The sequence below is a fragment of the Leguminivora glycinivorella genome, chromosome Z (assembly GCF_023078275.1).
Source record: "Leguminivora glycinivorella isolate SPB_JAAS2020 chromosome Z, LegGlyc_1.1, whole genome shotgun sequence".
Lineage (NCBI taxonomy): Eukaryota > Metazoa > Arthropoda > Insecta > Lepidoptera > Tortricidae > Leguminivora > Leguminivora glycinivorella.
In genome coordinates, this window is record NC_062998.1 from 16,187,961 (window position 1) to 16,207,152 (window position 19,192).

At 40.4% G+C, this 19,192-nt stretch overlaps 2 protein-coding genes across 6 annotated transcripts in view; one reads left to right on the forward strand and one right to left on the reverse strand.

Moving 5' to 3' along the window:
- Positions 1–19,192, reverse strand: part of LOC125240868 (pseudouridine-5'-phosphate glycosidase) — a 197,260-nt gene that overhangs the window by 98,586 nt on the left and 79,482 nt on the right. The gene's annotated exons all lie outside the window — the stretch shown is intronic.
- The window catches only part of LOC125240869 (CD82 antigen-like), a 106,045-nt gene that overhangs the window by 59,967 nt on the left and 26,886 nt on the right, over positions 1–19,192 (forward strand). For both annotated transcript variants that reach the window (XM_048149018.1, XM_048149017.1), the window contains one exon: positions 18,094–18,134. The gene's annotated coding sequence lies outside the window, so the exon portion shown is untranslated. The remainder of the gene's footprint in view (positions 1–18,093; positions 18,135–19,192) is intronic.

Genomic DNA, 19,192 nt, shown 5'->3' on the forward strand with positions numbered 1-19,192 from the left:
TTTAAAACCTATCGTCTTGGCACCTTTCTTCGTCGGCTCCCCTGGCCAAAGCTCTTGAACTGCGTTCATGAGATCATCGTCCAAAGTAACTCCCAGGCGCTTCAATTTATAGTTAAAATCTTTGGGTTCGAGAAACGTGACGTTTTCTTTAATACACTGTAACACCACGACTGCAACATCTACTTGACGTTTCTTGTTTTTCTTACCTATGTATTCAATTCTGTTCAACACAACTTCCCTCGGGTCCAGCCCTGTGGGCTTAAAGGCTCCTTGCACATAACCGTGCGTAACAACGACATCTTTCCTTAATGCTTGAATCTGTTTATATACGTCCATAAACTGTTTGTTGACATTAATGCCCTCTAAATTAAGGAACTGTATTTTGCTTTGTTTAAATTTTTGGATAACTAGCTCAGCCTCCTTTAAGCTAAGTGGATTATATGACAGATCAAAACATTTCATCTTCTTCGGTTTAGCAAACCAGGCTATTAGCTTTGTTATAATAGGTGTGTCACAAAACTTGTTGTTACTAAGATCTACGTGGCGTAACAGTTTAGATTGAAATACGTTTTTGATACTAGTTGCTATTTTCTGTCCACTGAGTGAGTTCCACGATAAATTCAAGTACTGAAATTCAGGACTTTGTCCTAGAAGCTCAAGTACATTACAAAGACCGGACGGAAACGAGTACAGATTGTTGAAAGATAAATTTATAGATGTAAGTTTGTTATTCGCCTCCAACGCTTCGGCTAAATGTAGGCAACCTTTTCCGGAAATTGCATTACGTGATAAGTCTAGTTCACAAATATCCGAAAGAAGCGTAATGACGTGCGCGAGTTGTTCGAGACCTTCATCGCCGATTTGGCAGTCACTGACGTTCAGTGCTCTTAGCGCCCTGTTTGTTGTAAGACCTTCGCATATTCTGCGAATTCCGCTAAGCCCAATGCGGCAACCGCATAAACTCAAGCTAGTTAGCGTAGAATTATTTGCCAGCATCTGGCCCAAATGGAAGCAGGCATCATCGTTAAGCCGGTTGTCAGTTAGATCAAAATGCGTGACGAAAGTATTTTTTTCCAAGGCCATGGCCATGGCGCGGACTCCATTTGGATTGACTCCGTAGTAACTCAAATTGATATGTGTATTTACCAGGTTTCTGTGAAATATTCTCACAGGACATTGGCTTGTGGTCTCGCAAAGCTCTAAGTAGTATTCTTGTCCGTCGCTAGGGTAAATTTTTCTTGGCGGGGGTTCGAGGAGCGCACTAATCACCCCAGGGTCGGGGATACTCGGGTAGTTGTAGTAGGCGTGACGCAGCACCGCGCTGTCGGACTGTGCGATGTACGCGGCACATATCTCGCCGCTGCCAGGATCATACAGCCCTTGTTCATACAGCTTCTTCTTCAAATTCTCTTCTTCAATTTTAATAACAAGCGAAGACCAGTCGGACATCGGAGGTTCTTCGGAGCTCGAGTCTCTGTCTCGAGTTTCGAAGATAACCTGGGTTTCATGCTGATCTTCTTCACCTGAACCGTCGTAAGACATCTTTACTTAAGAAATAAATAAATCTAAACACAAAGCAAAATATCAACAAACTGCGTGAAAAAACAAAACTTATATGTCACAATTGACACACACGTCATATCCGTCAAGCTCAATCAGTGGCTAAAGTAGGGCGAATAAGTAAACCATAGAGTTACGACATGCATAATCATGATCAGACATGGCACCTATTTACTAAAACGTCCTCCGTAAATTTCTAGATTATAAATAAAATTATAAATTATTATATACATTATACATCATTTTATTGACTTTGTTATTTCCCACCACTATCTCACCACGCAACCGCTAAGATTCGGTGGAAAAAGTTTGTTATTCATTATTAAACTGTTAATTATATCCTACCGACTGTGCCATATAATGTAACATTAGGATGTGATATCTTAAAACAAAAACCATATATCGTGTTTTAGACGAGAATGTATTAAAGAGCCATTGTGAAATTAAATAATGATCGTAGTTATGGAAACTGAAATATATAGATACAGTTGAGTTGAATTAGGGGTTAGTCATAAGCGACTGCCATCTGACCTTCCAACCCGAAGGGTAAACTAGACCTCTTATTGGAATTAGTCCGGTTTCCTCACGATGTTTTCCTTCACCGAAAAGCGACTGGCAAATATCAAATGACATTTCGCACATAAATTCCGAAAAACTCATTGGTGCGAGCCGGGGTTAGTATTTAAATCCATATGTTATATACATATCTATCAGTGCCTTTATATGTACTTCATCTTCGTCTTTCAAAAATCTATGGCCATAATCACAAGAATAACGTTCAGCTTGGTTCAGCTAACATTTTTGTTTGCTATAAAGTGATGTTGATGTCATTTCTCAGTTAGGGCGAAAGATAGACATTGTAAAATTTTAGTCCGCACTTTCTGATTAGCTGGCCTAGCTGAAATGACAACCGTTGCCGCTAGATGCCGTCCGGCTCTGTCACTTCAATACGGAAGAGCGAATCTCTCTTATACGATAATCATATTATCGTAAGCGTTTGTGCAATTGACAACGTACCCTTTTACACGTCCAAAACGATGTATACGCATACGCACGGAGGCGACGCTACGAACTGCAAACGATTGCCTTGCCCTACCCGACCCATTTGTTAATGCTCGTCTTAACTGCTGGTAATATACTAAGAGACATATCAAATGCCTTTTCTTCGCTGAACCCAGTGAAACTGCTCTTTCTTATCGAAAACAGAACGGATCGAAAATCTTAATCAAGCTCCAGTATCTAGCAAGCGAGTCATATGTATAAGTAGTGATGTGGCTGAGCCATCCACGATGCTAATCAAATTATTTGATTAGCGCGAATTTCCGTCTGACAAACCAAAGGAGCACAGAAAAAGAGCAAAAATAATTGCACATTTTCTTGGTGTGCGTGAATTCTTACTACACTGAATCAAAGTAATAATAGAAACAACTTAAGTCGCTTGGAATGAATTCTTAAAAAAAATAGTTATTTGTTTTAGAGGGGGAATAGTTGTTGTTTAACCACGTGCCAATATTGATAGCCGAGCAAGCGAAAGATTCCAATATTGAAGCGTAGCGAGTGGTTAAACATGCGGAATCTCCATCCTTGCGAGGGTTTCAAGGCACGTAGGTTAGGTACACAAATTTAGCCACAGAATACAATACAAAAAATTTCACCATTCCAATACAATGAAAATATTGACTGTAAAAAATTAAACTCAATCAAATCCATCAAAATGTATGATATAAAATCAAAATTCAAGAGTCAACTCTACCACATTATATACCTTTGAGCATCGAGTTGAAATTTGTAAGAATACTTATACTTTACAATTTTGGATGGATGACAAAACGCAACTTTGTCATCCATTTTTGAACTACAGAGAGAGCCTTATATCAGTTGGTGGGGTGAGTAAATATTTATTTGGCCTGTAGTGTCTAAGATTAAATAGAATCCATATATTTCGGAGAACACTCACAAACGCTACGTTGAAGCTCAATTTGGACTTATTATGAAAATTTAAATTTAACGGCTTTAAGCGCGTTTTTGGTCAACTATTTACATATACCTAAATAACTAAATGTTGGTGAGAAAAGGTAGTAGAGGAACAATTTTAAACAATAATCAGTGGCACATCACTAGTTTTGTGCCACATGCGACAGTGATTTAAAAACTAGTCTAGCCAAGTCACATCCGTTGGAACCTGACTAACATGTAACTAAGTGCAGTGGCGCGGTCACACTGTGGTCAGACATGTGCTATTCTACTCTCAGTTCTAAGTATTTATGTACAGTCAACCGGTTTTAATCCTAAGCCACTGTGTTTCACAGTAAACGTGAATTCGGTGGCAAATAAACCGTGCTTTATTAGATACACATTATATATGTATAATATCCATACTATACTGTTACTGTAATATTATAAATGAGAAAGTGTGTTTGTTTGTCCGTTTTTCACGGCAAAACGGAGCGACACATTGACGTGATTTCAGGTGGAGATAGTTGAAAGGATGGAGAGTGACATAGGCTACTTTTTGTCTCAAAATCTAGTGTTCTTATAATATAATACTAAATAATGCGTCAGGGTCGAATCGTGTCATCCCTTTTTAATGCATGACACTATCTTTTTCAAGCAATAGCCGATATGCGAGTAAATTCGAGCTACCCTACCTAACCCTTATCACTGCTACGTAGCAATGCTAGCCGAACGCAGCCGCAATCGCCAGATCGCGACGGTGTCTGACCACACAGCATCAATAAAACTAGATTCTAGAGTTGCCTAGGATTCCAATTTGTTTGACCGTACGTACCTAAATATACGTACAGTGTTTGCGGTGGGAGTCGTCCATTCGATTACAATTTAATGGTCCTGACTAATGACAGTAATGACATCGTTAAAATCTGTAGTGAAATCGCAGAGAAACATTTTACTATAAATATATTATGTAGGTACCATACTCGTAATGAACGTCGAGCCGGCAACTGCAAATATTCAATATTTTAAACCTGCCATTAGGTTTATTAACGAAATATGGAATTAAGTAGTTTTAACCAGCTCTAAGAAAACTTTAATAGTATTTTTTCTACTCCTGTACTGTTATTCGTGAGTTACAAGGTCGTGCATAGAACTTTCAAACCCTACATAAAAGATGTCAGGACAAGTCTATCTAGTCTATAACCTGAAAACATTTTGTAGCAGTAGCACGTTATAGCTGTTAAAGTTCTGTAATACATTGCTACCAACTTAACAAACCAATCACTTAGAATGTCAGATAAAGCCTGGCATTCGCGAGTCGAGTCTCGTTCGTTTTCTGCTGCGTTCATTGGCGACGCGTCGAATCGCATTCAAATGTATGAGAACTCGATTCGTCGCGGCTCGATTCGCCTTAGTGGCCAGGCTTCAGAGAACCATACCATAGACAGTTTTATTTTCATGTTTGCACTCAAACTGCATATTCAAAATGGTAGGTGGTCCACTAAATAACTAAGATGACTGAAAGTTGTTGAATTTCTAATTTTCTTTCAAAGTAAGTGCTTGGTCGTAGAAAAAATATTGTATGCAACGGTGTTTAACTGAGTCAAAAAATGCTCGTGGCGTCTTTATTAACAATTTTCGGCTTCGCCTCAAATTGTTACCCACGCCACTCACCTTTTTTGACCTCTTTTAACCACCAGTTGCATAAAATACTATTATGCAACAGGCGTTTAAAGGAAGTCAAAAAAGACGAGTGACGTGAGCTCAGCTGCCCAAAGCCTTCCCGCGCACGCACGCAGTATCGTTATAACCACAGACCTATCATTTCGCTTACGCTTAAAGACTGCTGGAGTGTGCAAAAGAGAAGCTTTCACGTATATGATCATCCTATGAGTGCAAAAGAGGCAGACTACAAATGAAAAAACGTGACCATTTTTGATGACAGGCAGCGGCCGCTAGCGGCCTACCCAATTTAAGTTAACGAATTAATCGTACTTTTCAGTACAAAAAAGTTGTATTAAGATGACACAGTGAGTGCTTTCCGTTTGGATTAAGCAGTTAGAAAAGCAAATGATTCACGTTATCATACATAATTTCTGAATTAAATATTCCTAATGACACTTGACATTGGTCCAGTTTTGGTCTCACTTTTGATATTCGACAATTGTTCTTTGTCATCCTACTTCTATGGTTATAACAATGCGTTGCCATGGTTACAGAGCCAAACAATGCGTTTTCAGTTTTTTCGATACTGCGCGCATACTCGGAAAGCCGGCGGACGCTGGCTTTGGGGAATAGACTTCTCTCATCTTTGGGGAATAGGCTTTGGGGAATAGAATTCTCGTAGGGTTTTAAAGATCTATGCACGACCCTGTAAATCACGAACAGTTCGGGAGTAAAAAAAAATAAATAAAAAAAAAGAGCGTATTTTCCTTGAAGATTGGTAACGTACGTACGTTTTCGCTCGCTCTGCAGATGTCAATGTCAAGGGCGCACAGACTACTATTATTTTAATAAGTCATTTTGCAAAATACCTACCTTGTGTAAATATAAAAGTTGGCAACCCTTGTTACCCGTGTTAGCCTGTGCTTTGTAGTTAGCGCGAGTTCCCGGAGCTAATTTGTACTCCATGTAGTAAGTAATTTGTAGTAAGCTACTTACCTAATATCCTGAATGGTTTTCCTAGCCATGTTATTGATAATATAGAGGCTAAGCCACATAAAATTAAATATATAACTAAAAAAGCCCTGTTAAACCTTAAGTCATAAATCAAATTGTAAAAAAAGTATATATAGAATAATTAAAAATACATTTAAGATTTTTGCATGTATTTAATTATAAATGTAAAGATAAGCCACTCGTCTTGGCTAAAAATCTAGAATAATATAGATTAGGCTAAGATCTAAGCATGTACTGATTAAATTTATTAGAAAGAAATAAACAGTTCAAATTAAAAAAAAAAAAAAAAATTTTTTTAATTATAATTATTACAGTTGTTTGAGATTAGGTACAGCTCAATGTCGCCACTGTTCATTAGTTCATTAAATTTAATGAAATGTTGCAGTATCTGCAAGTCTGGGACATTGTTTAGATTCCCTGAGTAACAAATAATTGGATGGTGATAAGCAATAATGTGTCAACCCACACGCCAACCATTTTGAGAAAATGGCGTCTAAAGATTTTTTCTCATTTTTTTGTGTTTCTCATAAAAAAAATTGTTTTTTATATAGATTGTTGTGTTTTTCAGCTATAATACGTTCAGTAGTAGTGATTATTGTAGCTTAATTTCAAAACAAACTTCAATTTGACGAAATAATGCCCTTTTCTTTTATTGCGAATTGTTCGACGACGTCAAACTTTTTCAAGACTGTGTTATGATACTTAACCCACTTTTGCTAATTGTTTAAAAATATCTATGAGTCTTAAATAAACATGTTAAAGCACATAAATTGTTATTGTAAAATACTCTACCTATGCATATTTTTAACTTTATAAGTGTTAAGTAACATATCAGTCATGGTCACTTATGTTATTAGGTATAAATAATAAAATAATAATAAATATTATAGGACATTCTTACACAGATTGACTGAGACCCACGGTAAGCTCAAGAAGGCTTGTGTTGTGGGTACTTAGGCAACGATATATATAATATATAAATACTTATATACATAGAAAACATCCATGACTCAGGAACAAATATCTGTGCTCATCACACAAATAAATGCCCTTACCGGGATTCGAACCCGGGACCGCGGCGTAGCAGGCAGGGTCACTACCGACTGCGCCAGACCGGTCGTCATGTAGGAATCAATACATTATTTATTAATCAAAACTTTTAATGATTTTTCTACTCCCGAACTGTTATCCGTCATTTACAGGATTGTGCGTATCGAAAAACTGAAAACGCATTGTTTGGTTCTGTAATCATGGCAACGCATTGCATTAACGATACTGCGTGCGTGCGCGGGAAGGCTTTGGGCAGCTGAGCTGACAGTGCAAACCTTTGCAATACAGGAAACAGTGTGAATTTCGCGAGAATTATTTAAAAAAACTATTAAAAACTAAGTGCATGGTCGTTGTAAAAGTATTGTATGCAATGGTGTTTAACTGACTCCAAAATACTCGTGGAAAGTACGCCACTCATATTTCTTGACCTCCTTTAAACGCCTGTTGAATAAAATACTATAAATTAACTATTAGAGTAATGATCATTTCTAGACACATATTTAAATTATCTGTGCTTTTTCAACAAAAAATCGTTACAAAAACCAAATAATCATCTTTTAAAAAAACAAACTACTTATCTAAAATATACAACAAAATATTTTTTTACGCTAAGAAATAGACTAAGTCATTTAAATTATGAATAACTCATGACTTGTACAAGAACAAAACATAAAATATCTTTAACAAAATAATAAACTACCATTCAGTAAGTATTCAAAAATCAAACAATATTTTTATGCATACATTAATACGTCTTAATGTAATTAGTAATTATAAAAAAATAGTAGCTTATATTAGATTTTTATATAAACACGTACTTGTAAAAAATGTTTGCAAATTATAATAACGAATATGTATATTCATGACTTAAAATGTTCAATTTCGTACTGAATTTACTATTCATGTGCAAAAATATACTAATGGACTAAGTCATAACTTATTCAAACATAAATTAATATGAACAGTTATATTTTACAATATAGTGTCATGGTACTTACACCAAAAACGAACAATTTATGACCCGAATATAATTTAACAATAATGACTTATGTTTTATAACACGGGTCGTAGCATAAAACAACGAATAAAATATCATTTTGCAATAATCATTCAAGTCTCATAGTGGGTAACTATGTCATTTTTTGCGTTTTGCAAGAATGAGTCAAGTGTAAAAAAATCGTTGAGTCAACCCTCATAACACATTATTGTAATTTAAATATGTCTTCTGCCAATTACTATAATAAGTTAAGGTTCTTGACACATTAATGCAAAACAGGCAACACACGATATAGGATTTGTGTTAACCTATTTTTTTACTTTTGGGATAGTAAAAATTTTCAAAATGAAAAGGTCATTTTTGCAAATAGAAGTTTAAAAATCCAGCTATAACATGGCATTAAAATCTCATTTTTTTAGTTTTTGTGGGTTGACACATTATTGCTTATCACCATCCAATTCTCTAGATTATATCTAGCGCAGCGTATTTTTGCAGCGTGTGATGGTGTTTGGTGCTAAACTGTTTAAATCTACCTATGTATATCTTTCGCATCCATCGGGAGACATGCATGTAGAAGCCCTCAAAAGGGTCAAAACACTTCAACGAAATGTTAAGGTTAGGCGATGAGTGTCCGAAACGGTACGAAACAGAAGAATAATATCAGCTCAGTAGTAGTGGTTGCCAGCCTTTATGCCGCTTCGAGTGAAGGCTTCGTCATGATCGGGCTTAACCGTAACTTGGGAAAACTGTAGGAACGGCTAGAGAGGTGTTACTCACTATTACTGAGTTCCAAGAAAAAGTTATAATAGTACTGACAAAAACATGTTCTAAATTTTATAAGCATGACGTTTTGTATATTTATTTAGTCGTATGGCATCAATCTAAAAATAGGCATTTCTACATCTTAAATGTCAATATTCAGGGACCTTAGCCAGTCAGCTGCATCGGGTGTGAGGGCTGCCAGAAGACTTGCTACGTTTTGTATACAGGCATACATACACGCGTTTATTTAGACCCGCTTGGTCTTAGGGCCAGTTGCATCAACCACATTTGACAGACACATCATCGTCACGCAGGAGACGTCTATGGAACTTCTCATACAATAAAATTTAACGAACGCTTTAACGGTGACCGACGGTTTGATGCAACCGGCCCTTAATAATCATATATTCTTAAACATACGCTTCATACGGTGTCTGCCTGTACTCCTGTAACGCGTAAGTAGCAAGCCCAATGCCATCATTTCAGAACGAAAATTAGAGCGTGAAGCATCGCTGTATGTTTTTTTGATCACCTATGTTTTTCTTGGACATAAAGTGTTATATGAACCAAGTCAGGATTTACGAGGTCACGCCCCTTAGCAAATGACGCGTCGACTCGTGCAAAGTACTTATGTATAGGTATACGGTATACAGCCGGCGTATCATGCTGCCAATTTTATCACTTATCCACGTGGATAAGACATCTGTCACTCTCACACTGACATACTTGCTAAAGCGTGACGGATGCTTTATCCACGTGGATAAGTGATAAAATTGGAAGCATATACGCCCACAGGAAGGAAAGATAAGTCAGGACCTGGAAGGAAACTACCTTAAATAAATCCTTATGCTAGCCTTATTTTACTCAAAGAAGTCATTTTTTTATTTTTAAAAAGAAACAAAACTGCGTTCGAAGATTTTCTAAAATTCGCTATGGATATGGTGTAAATTGATAGTAAAATAAAGATTTAGCAATAATTTTTATTTTTAAGACCCAATATTTATTAAGGAAATTTTATCCTGAATAATAATGCTATCGATTAGCGTAATAAAATTGTGAGTGTTTTATTTTATTTTAGTTAGTTCCTGGCCAAGGCAAGCGAGTTTTAGAAAATCTTTAAATGCAGTTTTATTTTGTTTAAAAAATAGATGTATGTTTTCTTTAAGTAACATGCGCCCGCTTAAAGATTCAAGGTAGTTTCCCTCCAGGGCCCGACTTATCTTGCCACCCTGTATATGTACGTAGATCGGGTCCACGGCGACTAATGACTCTCGTGTAAATTCCGACGGTGCACATGTAATATTCTTTCTATATTGTCGTGCTATAATTTACGACTAAAAAGTATTTGCTCTTTGAACGAGTCTCCTGTATAATATTATTGATGGTGATGACATGAAATGAATAGATACTTACCTAAATATAGGTAGGATAGCTTGAAGCGTCGTCAGTCTACTTCAGATTGCCGAAGGCTAAGTAAACTGCCCTAGATATCCCGATCGTCGACTTAGAGAACGAGACAATTATTTTTAATGCTGTAAAATTAAATTATCTCAGAATATCTGGCGGATATCTAACTTAATAGATATTCCGATAGGTCAGGTTTAAGTTTGAGTTATCAGTGTGCGTAACCGAATGCACAAACGCTCGCGGGTCAACCGCTTTCGAAGGAAGCCAGTGCTGTCAAGCTGGTGTAACTTGACAGACGTTCAGATGCACTCTTGGAGTGATAACAGTCAAATACACATGTCAAACGCTCACGAAACGCTCACGATAATATCTCTTTCGTAGCTATCTATCTCTATCGCTCTTGTGTATTGGCACGATACAGCCAGACTACATTTCTGCGGCGTTTCGGTGGCGATTCGCGTCGCAGAAATGCCATTCGGCGACGGGGCCTGCAACTGAAAGCATTCGAAGGTAACCGGTATTTTGAATTTACACGTCAAAAAGAGAAACTAGGGTACGAATATTATCGCCTGCACAGCGAGCTCATCAATCACTGATCTTATCGGTTGTTAATATACAGTGTAGGGCCACGTTTCATGTTGTTGATGACCTAATGAATGACCCAGTGCCAAAAGCATTTATTATTTTTACATATATTCGGTGGTTAGAGCAAGTAACTTGTTTTTTTGCAAACTTATCTAATACCAAAGGTATATCTACGTCGATTGTACCTACTGTCGTGTCAATTGATAAAATTGAAAAGCTTTCAAATAATTCCCTTAATATGTACCTAGTATAATTATGAACTGTTTGTGACAGTTTCAGTGTACGTACACACAATACACACATTTCTAAACGGACAAAATAGAGTTGCGGCCCGTGCGGAAATCGTTATGTACACAATACGAGACCGATTCAATTACGATATGCCATGTGGTAACTTCCAATCATACCATATGGAATAGCATTAAGGAGGATAATCAAACTTAAGAAATATTTGTGTTTAACAATGTTAAATTGTATAATCACTTGTTAAAGTCAGTACATAACTATTAAGTCTTTCAAAACGCTGAGCCTAAGTATTATAATATTCTGAAATACAACTTTATTTACATTAACTGCATATAGAAACTAAAAGTAAGCGGGGCAAATTTCGACTGGGGGGGCAAATGTAACTGGTCCATTTTTTCCATATTTTACAATGTTTGCATTATTAAATAGTGTCCACCGGTTATATAAGTATGGTAGGCGTGTTCAGTGGATACACGTAGATCTCAACATTATAGTGTAATAATGGAAAAAATGGATTAGTTACAACCCCCCAGTCAAGTTTTGCCCCGCAGTACCTTAAGCATAAAACTTAATAGCTAGCTTAAATCCATAATAGACTTAATAGGCATTGTGCAAGACTGCACAAACTTTTTATATTATTTTACCTTTTTATAGTTTATTGTCTATGTTTTTTATATATTCCTTTTGTCTATTTTTAAGGGAGACGGTGAGGCCGCCGTGAGGGATACTGCTCCGCCCTTGCAAGGAGGCGAGGGCGCCGCCGCCGCCCCTCCCGGAGCGACGCCGACACCTTCCCGCGTGGCGAGCGCCGTCTCGTCACGCTCCTCTTCTACAATCGTGGCGCGCCAGCTGGAGGCGAGGGCGCAACATGCGCGCCGTCTGGCTGAGATGGAAAAGGAACGAGAGCGGCAGGCCGCGGAGCGCGAGCGCCAAGCGGCCGAACGTGCCGCGGAGCGCGAGCGCCAAGCGGCCGAACGTGCCGCGGAGCGCGAGCGCCAAGTGGCAGAGCGTGCCGCGGAGCGCGAGCGCCATGTTGCCGAGCTCGAGCTGAAAGCCAGTCTCGCCGCCATAGAGGCGGGCGCTAGCCGACGTGGAAGTCATGGCACGCGTAGTCGTGCAAGTGTACAGGAATGGGTAAATAATACGATTCCTAATACCTTTGAACAACATTTATTAAGTGCCAACCCACCTTTCAGGTCTGTCGATGTTGCGGCCCAGCGCGAGCCACTGGGACCGAGAGAGCCGCACGGCATGAGTGCCGCGGCAAATAAAAACTCTCACGAGCAATATTGCCCTGAAGACGGAGGAGTGACTCGCTTAGTAAATTCGCTCGATAAGCTAATAAATAAAGTAAACCAAACGAAGACGGATTTACCTAACTTTGACGGCAAGTCGTACCTGGATTGGTTAGCTTTAAAACGTATCTACGAAAATAAAGCCGATAGTTTTTCTCCTAGTGAAAATTTAGCTCGATTGTCTCGCGCCCTGAAAGGGATGGCGCGCGAGGCCGTGGCGGGCCTGCTGGCGGCGGCGCCGTGGTGGCCGCGCTCGACGCGCGCTTCGGCCGCCCCGAGCTCGTCGTCATGCATGAAGTGGCAGCGGTGCGTAACCTGCCTAAGGTAAGCTACGACGGTAAGGATTTAGTGATTTTTGCAAGCCGTGTGCGTAATTGCGTAGAAGTTATCCGCATGTTAAATAAGCCCGACCATTTACGCTCGCCTGAGCTGTTTCAAGCACTATGGAGCAAACTGCCAGTGCTGCTGCGTCCACGGTGGTTGGATTATGCTCATTCGTGCAATGGCAGCGCTTCTAAAATAGAAATGTTTGCGGATTTCCTCTCGCGCGAGGTTGACTTGCAGTGCAGATTTGGAGGCAATATTGACCAGGCCTCTGCCTTAATCCCCCGGCCGATAGGCAATAGGGATAAAGTCAACAATATTGCTGAAAATAATCATTCCTCTAATAGCATTGAAACTTCTATAAACTCGAATAATATTTCTGATAATAATTGTTCATTATGTCAACAAAAACATGATTTATCGGATTGTGACAAGTTTGTCAAAATGTCAATAAATGATAGGTGGCAATTCATTAAGAAAAATAAAATATGCCATAGGTGTTTGAAAAAAGGTTTCCATAAGAATAAAACTTCATGTATGAAAAAAGTATGTAGCGTAGTAGGTTGTGAAATGCGTCATCATAATTTGTTACACGGGTCTAAATTTGAACGTGTCGTCACCACGCACGTCGACGCCGAGGACAACGACGACGCCGCCGACGACGACTCCGAGGACGACGACGACGAGCAAGTGCCATCGACGTCCGGCGTGAGCGCGCCCGCCGCCTGCGCCGCTACCGGAGCAGCCGCGACTACTCCGCTGCCTGACGACTCGGAACATGACATTCTAACGCATGCCACCTCTTCATCGCCCAAGAAGCCTTCCGCGCGGCCGTTGTTGAAAATTGTCTCTGTCACCGTGTCCGGACCGTCCGGTAGCGTTGACACATTTGCTTTATTAGACGACGGATCGTCAGGAACATACATAGACTCAGAAATATCTTCTCAAATTGGAGCCAAGACGTCTGAAAGGCTTATCCACGTAGATTGCGTACTCGGTTTAGGCAAGGACGTTAAAGTGCAGTATGTCAATTTTAATATACAGGGTCGTCATTCAACTGAAGTTCACTCCATTAAGAAGGCTAGGTCAGTTAATGGTTTAGGCGCCGCGCGTGAGTTTGCGTATCAAGATAGTGTACGCAAATACCCTCATCTAGTAGATATAGCCGACGAGTTTTGCTACGGAGACGTAAAACCAATGCTGATAATAGGTCTTGACAATTGGCATCTCTCTATTCCCACAGACGTGCGCAAAGGAACCAAAACACAACCTGCAGCTATTTTGACTGCCCTTGGCTGGGTTTTGTTTGGTTTCGGTTGCAGTAAGACTAAGCGGGTTGACGTTGTCAACCATATCTCATTAAGTGAACCTGACGTCGAAAGTGATCGTTTTATGTTAGAACAACTTATCAGGGAACAATTTAAGATCGACGCAATCGGTATATCTAAAAAGGAGGCCCGCAATGCTGACGATGAGCGTGCCATACAAGTTTTAGAGAACACTGCTCACCGTCTGCCGAGCGGCCGGTATGAGGTTGGCTTGTTGTGGAAGGCTGATAATCTGGATATTCCCGATAGCTATAAGTTAGCAATGTCCAGATTCGTAAGCTTAGAAAAGAAAATGATTAAAGACCCCTGCTACGCGGAACGTTATCGTCGCAATATTCATGACATGTTATCTAAAGAATACGCTGAACCATGTTCATCACGTGCTGGCCCTGGACGTCCTCTTTGGTATCTACCTCATTTTGGTGTGATTAATCCCAATAAACCTAATAAGTTGCGAACGGTGCACGATGCAGCTGCAAAATCTCACGGCGTGTCATTAAACTCTTTGTTATTGACTGGCCCTGATCTTTTGCAACCTTTGCTAGGCATTCTAATGCGTTTTCGTGAGGGCGCCGTCGCTTTAAACGCTGATATCCGTGAAATGTTTCCGCAAGTCAAAATTATTGAAACTGATAGAGACGCGCAAAGATTTTTGTGGCGAGATACCCCCGGTGAACCGATTAGAACATACCGCATGTCATCCATGATTTTTGGCGCCGCGTCGAGTCCATTCACTGCCATATACATAAAAAATAAAAACGCTTTAGAATGGCAGGAAACTTACCCCGACGCGGCTCGAGTAATCATCGACGACCATTATATGGACGATTGCATTACTAGCTTAGACGACGTCAACAAAGCTGCTAGGCTGGCAGCTGATATTTACTCCGTACATGCGCATGCCGGCTTCGAGATGCGCGGCTGGACGTCGAATAATCCTAGTGCGCTTTCGTTGTTGCCTAAAGAGTCTTTGCTAGAGGTATTACCTCGCGCCAATAATGGAGACGTTGAATTGGGCCGCCTGTCTACGCCCGTTCGCACGCTGGGCCTTATATGGCAGCCCTTCAATGACCTGATTGGTTTTAATACAGGTGTAAAAAAAGATACGGTGTTACCTGAAAAGTTAACGAAACGAGAGGTTCTAGTACACGTGATGAAAATTTACGATCCGCTTGGGATCCTTGCTCCAATCGTCGTTCGTAGCCGTATTATGTTTCAAGACGCTTGGCGCAAGGGCTTAGACTGGGATCAAGAGCTCTCTCAATGTGACAGCGCCGCGTGGAAGTTATGGTTTCAAGACCTGATCTCCACTTCCAGTTTGCGAATACCACGCCGCTACAACTTGAGCGAGCTCGAGGTAGAGGGATGCGAGTTACATGTGTTTTCGGATGCGAGTGAGTCTGCCTATGCTGCTGTGGCCTATTGGCGCTTTCTATATGTAAATGGTGACGTGAGACTCTCCCTCATCTGTAGTAAAATGCGCGTGTCCCCAATTAATCCTTTCTCCATTCCTCGTTTAGAACTTCAAGGCGCACTAATAGCTGCGCGCCTTGCTACGACAATATGCGAAGCCCATCGGTTGAAGCCAATGAGACGTGTTTTCTGGTGCGACTCAATGACTGCGCTAGGTTGGCTTCGTAGTGATGCGCGTACCCTTAAACCCTTTGTGTCCCACAGAGTTGGTGAGATACTGGAGCTTACAAATATCAGTGAGTGGCGTTGGGTACCGAGTGACCTAAACGTAGCCGATGACGCTACACGCGTCAAACGTTTTGTGCTCTCTCCAGAATCTCGCTGGATCTCAGGGCCTACCTTTCTCCTGTCCTCGTCCTGGCCCGCTGAACCTCAAATTGATGTTAGTGGATTAGGACGTGAAGAGTTTAAAAATGTCATTCATCTGATCACCGAAATTGAGCTGCCCGCACCAATCTCTGCAGATCCATATCGTTTCAGCTCATGGCTGAGAATGGTGCGAGCAACGGCAAAGGCGCATCAATTCATATCGTTATTGCGATTGCGTAGTATGAGAAGACGAGACGCGAACTTCAACCTCCCTCGTCTTGAAGGACACTTATGTACCTTCCATCCACCTTACACATCCTCTCCTGGTACCGCGAACCCCCCTAATAACCAACCGAGAATAACTGCGAACGATATCCGTCTAGCCGAAACCCATATTTTACTTCAGAGTCAACTTGATTCCTTCAAAGAGGACATTTTGAGAGTGAAGAACGGAGACCCGTTGCCTCGAAGCAGCCGCCTTTTTAAACTATCCCCATTCATAGATAACAATGACCAACTCAGAATGTTCAGTCGTATAGCAGCTGCAACAGGCGTCACTGATGAAGTTAAACGACCCCTGATCTTGGACGGAAAGCACCCAGCAGTACGCCTACTTATAGCAAGATACCACCAAAAGGCTGGCCACGCAAACAAAGAAAAGGTCCTGAACGAACTCCACCAAAGATTTTGGATATTGGGCCTCAGAAATGCTGTCCGATCAGTAACCCACGCATGTCAGTTTTGCAAACTTCACCGCGCCAGAGCATTCACGCCACCAATGGGAGATCTACCGGAGTCCCGATTAGCTCATCATCAAAGACCATTTTCCTTTGTCGGTCTTGACTACTTTGGGCCTGTGCTCGTTTCAGTTGGTCGAAGAAGAGAGAAACGCTACGTTGCTCTATTTACGTGCCTCGTCATCCGCGCTGTACATCTTGAAGTGGTACATAGTTTATCGACAGACGCGGCCATAATGTGTCTACGCCGTTTTATTGCTCGTCGAGGCACACCGCAAGAGATCTGGTCAGACCACGGAACAGCCTTTGTTGGGGCAAGCAGGGAGTTACAAGCTCTTTACGGCAACTCAGTTGAAAATTATGCAGCTAATGAATCAATCAATTGGCGTTTTATTCCTCCGGCAGCACCTTTTATGGGCGGAGCATGGGAGCGTTTAATTCGCAGCGTTAAAGAAGCCCTGAAGACAACCCTAAGAGAACAGGCTCCCTCAGATGAAGTTCTGAGCACACTATTGGCGGAGGCTGAAGCCATTGTTAATACACGACCACTCACGCACGTTTCACTTGATTCTGATGCTGACGAAGCGTTGACCCCGTCGCATTTTATACTCACATCTCCGTCTGGGCCCCCTATTCCCGCTACTTTGACCGAAGCCGACCTCTTGAGCAGAAATAAGTGGCGCAGGGCGGTAAGGCTAGCCGACCACTTCTGGCAGCGCTGGGTCAGGGAATACCTTCCCTCCTTATCACCACGGACAGGAGGAGGATCTCCGCCTAATATCGCGATTGGGGACATCGTAATAATTTGTGATTCAAACCTGCCTCGAGGCTCTTGGCCCAAGGGTCGTGTCACCGCCGTATACCCCGGCAGAGACGGGATAATCAGAGTGGCAGATGTCGCCACTGCTGCTGGGGTGTTTCGCAGACCCCTCAAGAAGCTCGCGAAAATACACGTTGCTCTTTAAAAAAGGGGAGAATGTGCAAGACTGCACAAACTTTTTATATTATTTTACCTTTTTATAGTTTATTGTCTATGTTTTTTATATATTCCTTTTGTCTATTTTTATTGATTGACATTATTACATTTTGTTTTCTCAACGATACCAGTGCCTATTATTTAATTTCCTTAAAAGGCATTGTACAGTCGAGTTCATAAATATGTCTACATTTTTTCACCTTATTGCATAGAGTTAAGGTTAGGATAGGCTAAGGATACTTGCGACATGTCCTGGCTGTATCGCAATGACGATATGTTGTGCCAGTATGTCGCATTTTTGTAAACATCTTGTGCGCGCTATAACCTCAAATACATTTAAAAAATAAAAGATTAAATCTGCCCTCGAAACGTCTGTTCACATGTATTTATTGGTGGTTTTCTTTATTTCCAGGCTGTTTCCAGGGTATAGGAGACCTTCAACATGCCACCTAAGTAAGCTTTGCAGCAGCTCTGTCTGTTCCATGGTGGATGTTATCGCACCTGTAATGTACGGCTAAGCTATGCACGCACATTCTACGTTCTACATCGCCTTCGCTGACATAAAAGGTTTTGCTTATACGCTTGCTATTTGTATTCTAGGTAAGATTATAACGCTTTTTTATTTATACTATAGTATGTATATTGAAATGATCATGATATAAAATATGTACCTTCGGCAGCCAGTGACTCGTGAAAAAGGTAAAAGAACATTACTTATTATCAAAGTACTATTAAAGTTGGGCTCATTTTAGGTATATCAGGCCTATCAGGGTATATGTTAAATTCAGTGAGTTGTTTTGATCATTTTGTCAAAGCATTTTTTTTTAATTTATCCATAGCTTAGTGTATCTAGTCTCAGGTTTGCTGGTCTTTTAAGTATAGTAGATTTTTGTACATAATATTAACGGGGTTGTAATAGCTTATCCTTTACCATACGTCTAGTTAGCGTTAGGATGGATGGATGGTTTTTTGATGGAACATATTATATTTGTACCGATAGCATGGTCGCGTGGCAAAGGATAAAACATCAGGCAGTCCCTTTTGCACTACTTTTAAGTGCGACAGGGACGGCCTGATGTTATATCATTTATCGCGCGAACATGCTTGTCTGCTTGGTTTCATAAGCTATATCCAATTAATGGAACCGTTAATCAATAAAAATACTCGTCATTTATTACTTTTCTCTACCGCTAAAAACGATTTATAGTTTCAAATACTGTCAAACTTTCTAAATAGCTGTGAAGTCGTAAATGCATTTTGTATGTACCGTCGATCAGATTATTTACAGAATAGACTCAAGGACGCTACAATTTCAAACAGACTAATTGTTATTCCAACTGATATAAAAGGAATCAAATAACCATTGGAAAAGTTGAGAGTTCCGTGCCTATAGTCATTAACTTATATTTTTATCACATCTGACCTTCACTTGGGTTTAAATAAAAAATGTGCTTTAGGGATCGGTTGGGCTGCGCAAAGTATCTAACAAGATTTATTGGCAAGTCGTCGAC